Source organism: Camelus bactrianus, chromosome 10 (assembly GCF_048773025.1).
Source record: "Camelus bactrianus isolate YW-2024 breed Bactrian camel chromosome 10, ASM4877302v1, whole genome shotgun sequence".
In the NCBI taxonomy this organism is placed as follows: Eukaryota; Metazoa; Chordata; class Mammalia; order Artiodactyla; family Camelidae; genus Camelus; species Camelus bactrianus.
This window is the reverse complement of record NC_133548.1, coordinates 75,143,299-75,154,312: the sequence shown is the minus strand read 5'-3', so window position 1 is coordinate 75,154,312 and position 11,014 is coordinate 75,143,299.

The following is an 11,014-nucleotide window of genomic DNA, read 5'->3' as shown; positions in this document are numbered from 1 at the left end:
TCACTGAAAAACCGAGTTGGAGCTAGTACCTCCACATATATATGTATGGAGTGGACTTTGCAACTGAAAAGAATCTTTGTGTTCCCAACAAGCTAGGTGAAGGGCGGCTTTCACACACACATATCTCTCAGAACTGAGCATGTGGAGAGACGTTCGTTCATCTAGCACAAAGTGAACGGGTTGCAGGAGAAACTTTTATTCTGGTATCTCAATCTGTTTCCTAGTGCCGGTTTGAAGTTCCTGCAGTTTTCACAGAAAAAACGAGTTGGTGCTAGTACCTCCACATATATATGTATGGAGTGGACTTTGCAACTGAAAAGAATCTTTGTGTTCCCAACAAGCTAGGTGAAGGACGGCTTTCACACACACATATCTCTCAGAACTGAGCATGTGGAGAGACGTTCGTTCATCTAGCACAAAGGGAACGGGTTGTAGGAGAAACTTTTACTCTGGTTTCTCAGTCTGTTTCCTAGTGCCGGTTTGAAGTTACTGCAGTTTTCACTGTAAAACCGAATTGGAACTAGTACCTCCCCATATATATGTATGGAGTGGAGTTTGCAACTGAAAAGAAACTTTGTGTTCCCAACAAGCTAGTTGAAGGACGGCTTTCACACACACTTATCTCTCAGAACTTAGAACGTATAGATACGTTCGTTCATCTAGCAAAAAGGAAACGTGTTGCAGGAGAAATTATACTCTGGATTCTCAGTCTGTTTCCTAGTGCCGTATTGATGTTCCTGCATTTTTCACTCTAAAACTGTTTTGGAGCTCGTTCCTCCCCATATATTTGTATGGAGTGGAGTTTGCAACTGAAAAGTAACTTTGTGTTCCCAACAAGCTAGATGAAGGACGGCTTTCACAAACATTTAACTCTCAGAAATGAGCATTTGGAGAGACGTTCGTTCATCTAGCACAAAGGGAACTGTTTGCAGGAGAAACTTTTACTATTGTTTCTCAGTCTGTTTCCCTGTTCCGGTTTGAAGTTCCTGCAGTTTTCACTGTAAAACCGAATTGGAGCTAGTACTTCCCAATATATATATGTGTATGGAGTGGAGTTTGCAACTGTAAAGAAACTTTGTGTTCCCAACAAGCTAAGTTAAGGACGGCTTTCACACACACTTATCTCTCAGAAATGAGTATGTGGAGAGACGTTCGTTCATCTAGCACAAAGGGAACGGGTTGCTTGAGAAATTATTACTCTTGTTTCTCAGTCTGTTTCCTAGTGCCGGTTTGAAGTTCCTGCAGTTTTCACTGTAAAACCGATTTGGAAATAGTACCTCTCCATATATATGTATGGAGTGGAGTTTTCCAATGAAAAGAAACTTTGTGTTCCCAACAAGCTAGGTGAAGGACGGCTTTCACACACACTTAACTCTCAGAATTGAGCATGTGGAGAGACGTTCGTTCATCTAGCACGAAAGGAACGGGTTGCAGGGGAAACTGTTACTCTGGTTTCTCAGACTGTTTCCTAGTGCCGGTTTGAAGTTCCTGCAGTTTTCACTGAGAAACCGAGTTGGAGCTAGTACCTCAACATATATTTTTATGGATTGGAGTTTGCAACTGAAAAGAAACTTTGTGTTCCCAACAAGTTAGGTGAAGGATGGCTTTCACACACACTTATCTCTCAGAACTGAGCATGTGGAGAGACTTTCCTTCATCTAGCACAAAGGGAACGGGTTGCAGGAGAAACTATTATTCTGGTATCTCAATCTGTTTCCTAGTGCCGGTTTGAAGTTCCTGCAGTTTTCACTGTAAAACCGAGTTGGAGCTCGTACATCCACATATATATGTATGGGGTGGTTTTTGCAACTGAAAAGAGACTTTGTGTTACCAACAAGCTAGGTGAAGGACGGCTTTCACACACACTTATCTCTCAGAACTTAGCATGTGGATAGACGTTCGTTCATCTAGCAAAAAGGAAACGTGTAGCAGGAGAAATTTTACTCTGGATTCTCAGTTTGTTTTCTAGTGCCGGCTTGAAGTTTCTGCAGTTTTCACTCTAAAACTGAGTTGGAGCTCGTACCTTCCCATATATATGTATGGAGTGGAGTTTGCAACTGAAAAGAAACTTTGTGTTCCCAACATGCTAGGTGAAGGACGACTTTCACACACACTTATCTCTCAGAAATGAGTATGTGGAGAGACGTTCGTTCATCTAGCACAAAGGGAACGGGTTGCATGGGAAATTATTACTCTTGTTTCTCAGTCTGTTTCCTAGTGCCGGTTTGAAGTTCCTGCAGTTTTCACTTTAAAACCGAGTTGGAGATAGTTCCTCCCCATATATATGTATTGAGTGGAGTTTTCCAGTGAAAAGAAACTTTGTGTTCCCAACAAGCTAGGTGAAGGACGGCTTTCACACACACTTAACTCTCAGAACTGAGCATGTGGAGAGACGTTCGTTCATCTAGCACGAAAGGAACGGGTTGCAGGAGAAACTGTTACAATGGTTTCTCAGACTGTTTCCTAGTGCCGGTTTGAAGTTCCTGCAGTTTTCACTGAGAAACCGAGTTGGAGCTAGTAACTCCACATATATTTTTATGGAGTGGAGTTTGCAACTGAAAAGAACTTTGTGTTCCCAACAAGCTAGGTGAAGGACGGCTTTCACACACACTTATCACTCAGAACTGAGCATGTGGAGAGACTTTCGTTCATCTAGCACAAAGGGAACTGGTTGCAGGAGAAACTATTATTCTGGTATCTCAATCTGTTTCCTAGTGCCGGTTTGAAATTCCTGCAGTTTTCACTGTAAAACCGAATTGGAGCTCGTACATCCACATATATATGTATGGGGTGGTTTTTGCAACTGAAAAGAAACTTTGTGTTCCCAACAAGCTAGGTGAAGGACGGCTTTCACACACGCTTATCTCTCAGAACTTAGCATGTGGATAGACGTTCGTTCATCTAGCAAAAAGAAACGTGTAGCAGGAAAAATTTTACTCTGGATTCTCAGTTTGTTTTCTAGTGCCGGCTTGAAGTTTCTGCAGTTTTCACTCTAAAACTGAGTTGGAGCTCGTACCACCCATATATATGTATGGAGTGGAGTTATCCAGTGAAAAGAAACTTTGTGTTTCCAACAAGCTAGGTGAAGGACGGCTTTCACACACACTTAACTCTCAGAACTGAGCATGTGGAGAGACGTTCGTTCATCTAGCACGAAGAGAACGGGTTGCAGGAGAAACTATTACTATTGTTTCTCAGTCTGTTTCCTAGTGACGGTTTGAAATTCCTGCAGTTTTCACTGTAAAACCGAGTTTGAGATAGTACCTCCCCATATATATGTATGGAGTGGAGTTATCCAGTGAAAAGAAACTTTGTGTTTCCAACAAGCTAGGTGAAGAACGGCTTTCGCACACACTTAACTCTCAGAACTGAGCATGTGGAAAGACGTTCGTTCATCTAGCACGAAGAGAACGGGTTGCAGGAGAAACTGTTACTCTGGTTTCTCAGTCTGTTTCCTAGTGCCGGTTTGAAGTTCCTGCAGTTTTCACTGAAAAACCGAGTTGGAGCTAGTTCCTCCACATATATATTTATGGAGTGGACTTTGCAACTGAAAAGAAACTTTGTGTTCCCAACAAGCTAGGTGAAGGACGGCTTTCACACACACATATCTCTCAGAACTGAGCATGTGGAGAGACGTTCGTCCATCTAGCACAAAGTGAACGGGTTGCAGGAGAAACTTTTATTCTGGTATCTGAATCTGTTTCCTAGTGCCGGTTTGAAGTTCCTGCAGTTTTCACTGTAAAACCGAGTTGGAGCTCGTACATCCAAATATATATGTATGGGGTGGTGTTTGCAACTGAAAAGAAACTTTGTGTTCCCAACAAGCTAGGTGAAGGACGGCATTCACACACACTTATCTCTCAGAACTGAGCATGTGGAGAGACGTTCGTTCATCTAGCACAAAGGGAACGGGTTGCAGGTGAAACTTTTACTCTGGATTCTCAGTCTGTTTCCTAGTGCCGGTTTGAAGTTACTGCAGTTTTCACTGTAAAACCGAATTGGAACTAGTACCACCCCATATATATGTATGCAGTGGAGTTTGCAACTGAAAAGAATCTTTGTTTTCCCAACAAGCTAGGTGAAGGAATGCTTTCACACACACTTATCTCTCAGATCTTAGCACGTTTAGATACGTTCGTTCATCTAGCAAAAATGAAACGTGTTGCAGGAGAAATTGAACTCTGGATTCTCAGTCTGTTTCCTAGTGCCGGTTTGATGTTCCTGCAGTTTTCACTCTAAAACTATGTTGGAGCTCGTACCTCCCCATATATATGTATGGAGTGGAGTTTGCAATTTAAAAGAAACTTTGTGTTCCCAACAAGCTAGGTGAAGGACGGCTTCACACAAACTTTTCTCTCAGAACTGAGCATGTGGAGAGACGTTCGTTCATCTAGCATAAAGGGAACGTGTTGCAGGAGAAATTGTACTCTGGTTTCTCAGTCTGTTTCTTAGTGCCGGTTTGAAGTTCCTGCAGTTTTCACAGTAAAACCGAGTTGGAGCTCGGAACTCCCCATATATTTGTATGGAGTGGAGATTGCAATGAAAGAGACTTTGTGTTCCCAACAAGCTATGTGAAGAACGGCTTTCACACACACTTATCTCTCACAACTGAGCATGTGGAGAGACGTTCGTTCATCTAGCAAAAAGGAAACGTGTTGCAGGAGAAATTGTACTCTGGATTCTCAGTCTGTTTCCTAGTGTCGGTTTGAATTTACTGCAGTTTTCACTGTAAAACCGAGTTGGAGCTCGTACCTCCACATATATATGTATGTCGTGGAGTTTGCAACTGAAAAGGAAATTTGTGTTCCCAACAAGTTAGGTGAAGGACGGCTTTCACACACACTTATCTCTCAGAAATGAGCATGTGGAGAGACGTTCGATCATCTAGCACAAATGGAAAGAGTTCCAGGAGAAACTTTTACTCTGGTTTCTCAGTCTGCTACCTTTTGCCGGTTTGAAGTTCTTGCAGTTTTCACTGTAATACCGAGTTGGTGCTAGTACGCCCCATATATATGTATGGAGTGGAGTTTGCAACTGAAAGAAACTTTGTGTTCCCAACAAGCTAGTTGAAGGACGGCTTTCACACACACTTATCTCTCAGAACTTAGCACGTATAGATACGTTCGTTCATCTAGCAAAAAGGAAACGTGTTGCAGGAGAAATTTTACTCTGGATTCTCAGTCTGTTTCCTAGTGCCGTATTGATGTTCCTGCATTTTTCACTCTAAAACTGTTTTGGAGCTCGTACCTCCCCATATATATGTATGGAGTGGAGTTTGAAAACTGAAAAGTAACTTTGTGTTCCCAACAAGCTAGATGAAGGACGGCTTTCACAAACACTTATCTCTCAAAAATGAGCATTTGGAGAGACGTTCGTTCATCTAGCACAAAGGGAACGGGTTGCAGGAGAAACTTTTACTATTGTTTCTCAGTCTGTTTCCCTGTTCCGGTTTGAAGTTCCTGCAGTTTTCACTGTAAAACCGAATTGGAGCTAGTACTTCCCAATATATATATATGTATGGAGTGGAGTTTGCAACTGAAAAGTAACTTTGTGTTCCCAACAAGCTAGATGAAGGACGGCTTTCACACACACATATCTCTCAGAACTGAGCGTGTGGAGAGACGTTCGTTCATCTAGCACAAAGTGAACGGGTTGCAGGAGAAACTTTTATTCTGGTATCTCAATCTGTTTCCTAGTGCCGGTTTGAAGTTCCTGCAGTTTTCACTGTAAAACCGAGTTGGAGCTCGTACATCCAAATATATATGTATGGGGTGGTGTTTGCAACTGAAAAGAAACTTTGTGTTCCCAACAAGCTAAGTGAAAGACGGCTTTCACACACACTTATCTCTCAGAACTGAGCATGTGGAGAGACGTTCGTTCATCTAGCACAAAGGGAACGGGTTGCAGGAGAAACTTTTACTCTGGTTTCTCAGTCTGTTTCCTAGTGCCGGTTTGAAGTTACTGCAGTTTTCACTGTAAAACCGAATTGGAACTAGTACCTCCCCATATATATGTATGGAGTGGAGTTTGCAACTGAAAAGAAACTTTGTGTTCCCAACAAGCTAGTTGAAGGACGGCTTTCACACACACTTATCTCTCAGAACTTAGAACGTATAGATACGTTCGTTCATCTAGCAAAAAGGAAACGTGTTGCAGGAGAAATTATACTCTGGATTCTCAGTCTGTTTCCTAGTGCCGTATTGATGTTCCTGCATTTTTCACTCTAAAACTGTTTTGGAGCTCGTACCTCCCCATATATATGTATGGAGTGGAGTTTGCAACTGAAAAGTAACTTTGTGTTCCCAACAAGCTAGATGAAGGACGGCTTTCACAAACATTTATCTCTCAGAAATTAGCATTTGAAGAGACGTTCGTTCATCTAGCACAAATGGAACGGGTGGCAGGAGAAACTTTTACTATTGTTTCTCAGTCTGTTTCCCTGTTCCGGTTTGAAGTTCCTGCAGTTTTCACTGTAAAACCGAATTGGAGCTAGTACTTCCCAATATATATATATGTATGGAGTGGAGTTTGCAACTGTAAAGAAACTTTGTGTTCCCAACAAGCTAAGTTAAGGACGGCTTTCACACACACTTATCTCTCAGAAATGAGTATGTGGAGAGACGTTCGTTCATCTAGCACAAAGGGAACGGGTTGCTTAAGAAATTATTACTCTTGTTTCTCAGTCTGTTTCCTAGTGCCGGTTTGAAGTTCCTGCAGTTTTCACTGTAAAACCGAGTTGGAGATAGTACCTCCCCATATATATGTATGGAGTGGAGTTTTCCAGTGAAAAGAAACTTTGTGTTCCCAACAAGCTAGGTGAAGGACGGCTTTCACACACACTTAACTCTCAGAACTGAGCATGTGGGGAGACGTTCGTTCATCTAGCACGAAAGGAACGGGTTGCAGGGGAAACTGTTACTCTGGTTTCTCAGACTGTTTCCTAGTGCCGGTTTGAAGTTCCTGCAGTTTTCACTGAGAAACGGAGTTGGAGCTAGTACCTCCACATATATTTTTATGGAGTGGAGTTTGCAACTGAAAAGAAACTTTGTGTCCCAACAAGTTAGCTGAAGGACGGCTTTCACACACACTTATCTCTCAGAACTGAGCATGTGGAGAGACTTTCCTTCATCTAGCACAAAGGGAACGGGTTGCAGGAGAAACTATTATTCTGGTATCTCAATCTGTTTCCTAGTGCCGGTTTGAAGTTCCTGCAGTTTTCACTGTAAAATCGAGTTGGAGCTCGTACATCCACATATATATGTATGGGGTGGTTTTTGCAACTGAAAAGAGACTTTGTGTTCCCAACAAGCTAGGCGAAGGACGGCTTTCACACACACTTATCTCTCAGAACTTAGCATGTGGATAGACGTTCGTTCATCTAGCAAAAAGGAAACGTGTAGCAGGAGAAATTTTACTCTGGATTCTCAGTTTGTTTTCTAGTGCCGGCTTGAAGTTTCTGCAGTTTTCACTCTAAAACTGAGTTGGAGCTCGTACCTCCCCATATATATGTATGGAATGGAGTTTGCAACTGAAAAGAAACTTTGTGTTCCCAACAAGCTAGGTGAAGGACGACTTTCACACACACTTATATCTCAGAACTGAGTATGTGGAGAGACGTTCGTTCATCTAGCACAAAGGGAACGGGTTGCAGGAGAAACTATTACTATTGTTTCTCAGTCTGTTTCCTAGTGCCGGTTTGAAGTTCCTGCAGTTTTCACTGTAAAACCGAGTTGGAGATAGTACCACCTCATATATATGTATGGAGTGGAGTTTTCCAGTGAAAAGAAACTTTGTGTTCCCAACAAGCTAGGTGAAGGACGGCTTTCACACACACATAACTCTCAGAACTGAGCATGTGGAGAGACGTTCGTTCGTCTAGCACAAAGTGAAAGGGTTGCAGGAGAAACTTTTATTCTGGTATCTCAATCTGTTTCCTAGTGCCGGTTTGAAGTTCCTGCAGTTTTCACTGTAAAACCGAGTTGAGCTCGTACATCCAAATATATATGTATGGGGTGGTGTTTGCAACTGAAAAGAAACTTTGTTTTCCCAACAAGCTAGGTGAAAGACGGCTTTCACACACACTTATCTCTCAGAACTGAGCATGTGGAGAGCGGTTCGTTCATCTAGAACAAAGGGAACGGGTTGCAGGCGAAACTTTTACTCTGGTTTCTCAGTCTGTTTCCTAGTGCCGGTTTGAAGTTACTGCAGTTTTCACTGTAAAACCGAATTGGAACTAGTACCTCCCCATATACATGTATGGAGTGGAGTTTGCAAATGAAAAGAAACTTTGTGTTGCCAACAAGCTAGGAGAATGAAGGCTTTCACACACACTTATCTCTCTGAACTTAGCACGTTTAGATACGTTCGTTCATCTAGCAAAAAGGAAACGTGTTGCAGGAGAAATTGAACTCTGGATTCTCAGTCTGTTTCCTAGTGCCGGTTTGATGTTCCTGCAGTTTTCACTCTAAAACTGTGTTGGAGCTCGTACCTCCCCATATATATGTATGGAATGGAGTTTGCAACTGAAAAGAAAGTTTGTGTTCCCAACAAGCTATTTGAAGGACGGCTTTCACACACAATTTTCTCTTAGAAGTGAGCATGTGGAGAGATATTCTTTCATCTAGCACGAAGGGAACGGGTTGCAGGAGAAACTGTTACTCTGGTTTCTCAGTGTCTTTCCTAGTACCGGTTTGAAGTTCCTGCAGTTTTCACTGAAAAACCGAGTTGGAGCTCGTACCTCCCCATATATATGTATGGAGTGGAGTTTGGAACTGAAAAGAAACTTTGTGTTCCCAACAAGCTAGGTGAAGGACAGCTTTCACACACACTTATCTCTCAGAACTGAGCATGTGGAGAGACGTTCGTTCATCTAGCACAAAGGGAACGGGTTGCAGGAGAAACTTTTACTCTGGTTTCTCGGTCTGTTTCCTAGTGCCGGTTTGATGTTACTGCAGTTTTCACGGTAAAACCGTGTTGGAGCTCGTACCTCCCCATATATATGTATGGAGTGGAGTTTGCAACTGAAAATAAACTTTGTGTTCCCAACTAGCTAGGTGAAGGACGGCTTTCAAACACACTTATCTCTCAGAACTGAGCATGTGGAGAGACGTTCGTTCATCTAGCACAATGGGAACGCGTTGAAGGAGAAACTTTTACTCTGGTTTCTCAGTCTGTTTCCTAGTGCCGGTTTGAAGTTCCTGCAGTTTTCACTGAAAAACAGTGTTGGAACTCGTGCCTCCCCATACATATATATGCAGAGGAGTTTTCAAGTGAAAAGAAACCTTGTTTTCCCAACAAGTTATGTAAAGGATGGCTTTAACACACACGAATTTCTGAGAAATGAGCATGTGGAGAGACATTCGTTCATCTAGCACAAATGGAACGGGTTGCAGGAGAAACTTTTGGTCTGGTTTCTCAGTCTGTTTCCTAGTGCCGGTTTGAAGTTCCTGCAGTTTTCACTGTAAAATCGAATTGGAGCTTGTACCTCCCCATATATATGTATGGAGTGGAGTTTGCAACTGAAAAGAAAGTTTGTGTTCCCAACAAGCTAGGTGAAGTACGGTTTTCACACACACTTATCTCTCAGAAATGAGCATGTGGAGAGACGTTCGTTCATCTAGCACAAAGGGAACTGGTTGCAGGAGAAATTTTTACTATTGTTTCTCAGTCTGTTTCCCTGTGCCGGATTGAAGTTCCTGCAGTTTTCACTGTAAAACCGAATTGGAGCTAGTACTTCCAAATATATATATGTATGGAGTGGAGTTTGCAACTGAAAAGAAAATTTGTGTTCCCAACAAGCTAAGTTAAGGACGGCTTTCACACACACTTATTCCTCAGAACTTAGCATGTGGAGAGACGTTCGTTCATCTAGCAAAAAGGAAACGTGTTGCAGGAGAAATTGTACTCTGGATTCTCAGATTGTTTTCTAGTGCCGGCTTGAAGTTCCTGCAGTTTTCACTGAAAAACCGAGTTGGAACTAGTACCTCCACATATATATTTATGGAGTAGAGTTAGCAACTGAAAAGAAACTTTGTGTTCCCAACAAGCTAGGTGAAGGACGGCTTTCACACACAATTATCTCTCAGAACTGAGCATGTGGAGAGACGTTCGATCATTTAGCACAAAGGGAACGGGTTGCAGGAGAAACTTTTATTCTGGTATCTCAATCTGTTTCCTAGTGCCGGTTTGAAGTTCCTGCAGTTTTCACTGTAAAACCGAGTTGGAGCTCGTACATCCACATATATATGTATGGGGTGGTATTTGCAACTGAAAAGAAACTTTGTGTTCCCAACAAGCTAGGCGAAGGACGGCATTCACACACACTTATTTCTCAGAACTTAGCATGTGGAAAGAATTTCGTTCATCTAGCAAAAAGGAAACGTGTTGCAGGAAAAATTGTACTCTGGATTCTCAGTTTGTTTTTTAGTGCCGGCTTGAAGTTTCTGCAGTTTTCACTCTAAAACTGAGTTGGAGCTCGTACCTCCCCATATATATGTATGGAGTGGAGTTTGCAACTGAAAAGAAAATTAGTGTTCCCAACAAGCTAGGTGAAGGACGACTTTCACACACACTTATCTCTCAGAACTGAGTATGTGGAGAGACGTTCTTTCATCTAGCACAAAGGGAACGAGTTGCAGGAGAAACTATTACTCTTGTTTCTCAGTCTGTTTCCTAGTGCCGGTTTGAAGTTTCTGCAGTTTTCACTGTAAAACCGAGTTGGAGATTGTACCTCCCCATATATATGTATGGAGTGGAGGTTTTCAGTGAAAAGAAACTTTGTGTTCCCAACAAGCTAGGTGAAGGACGGCTTTCGCACACACTTAACTCTCAGAACTGAGCATGTGGAGAGACGTTCGTTCATCTAGCACGATGGGATCGTGTTGCAGGAGAAACTGTTACTCTGGTTTCTCAGTCTGTTTCCTAGTGCCGGTTGGAAATTCCTGCAGTTTTCACTGTAAAACCGAGTTGGAGCTCGTACATCCACATATATATGTATGGGGTGGTGTTTGCAACT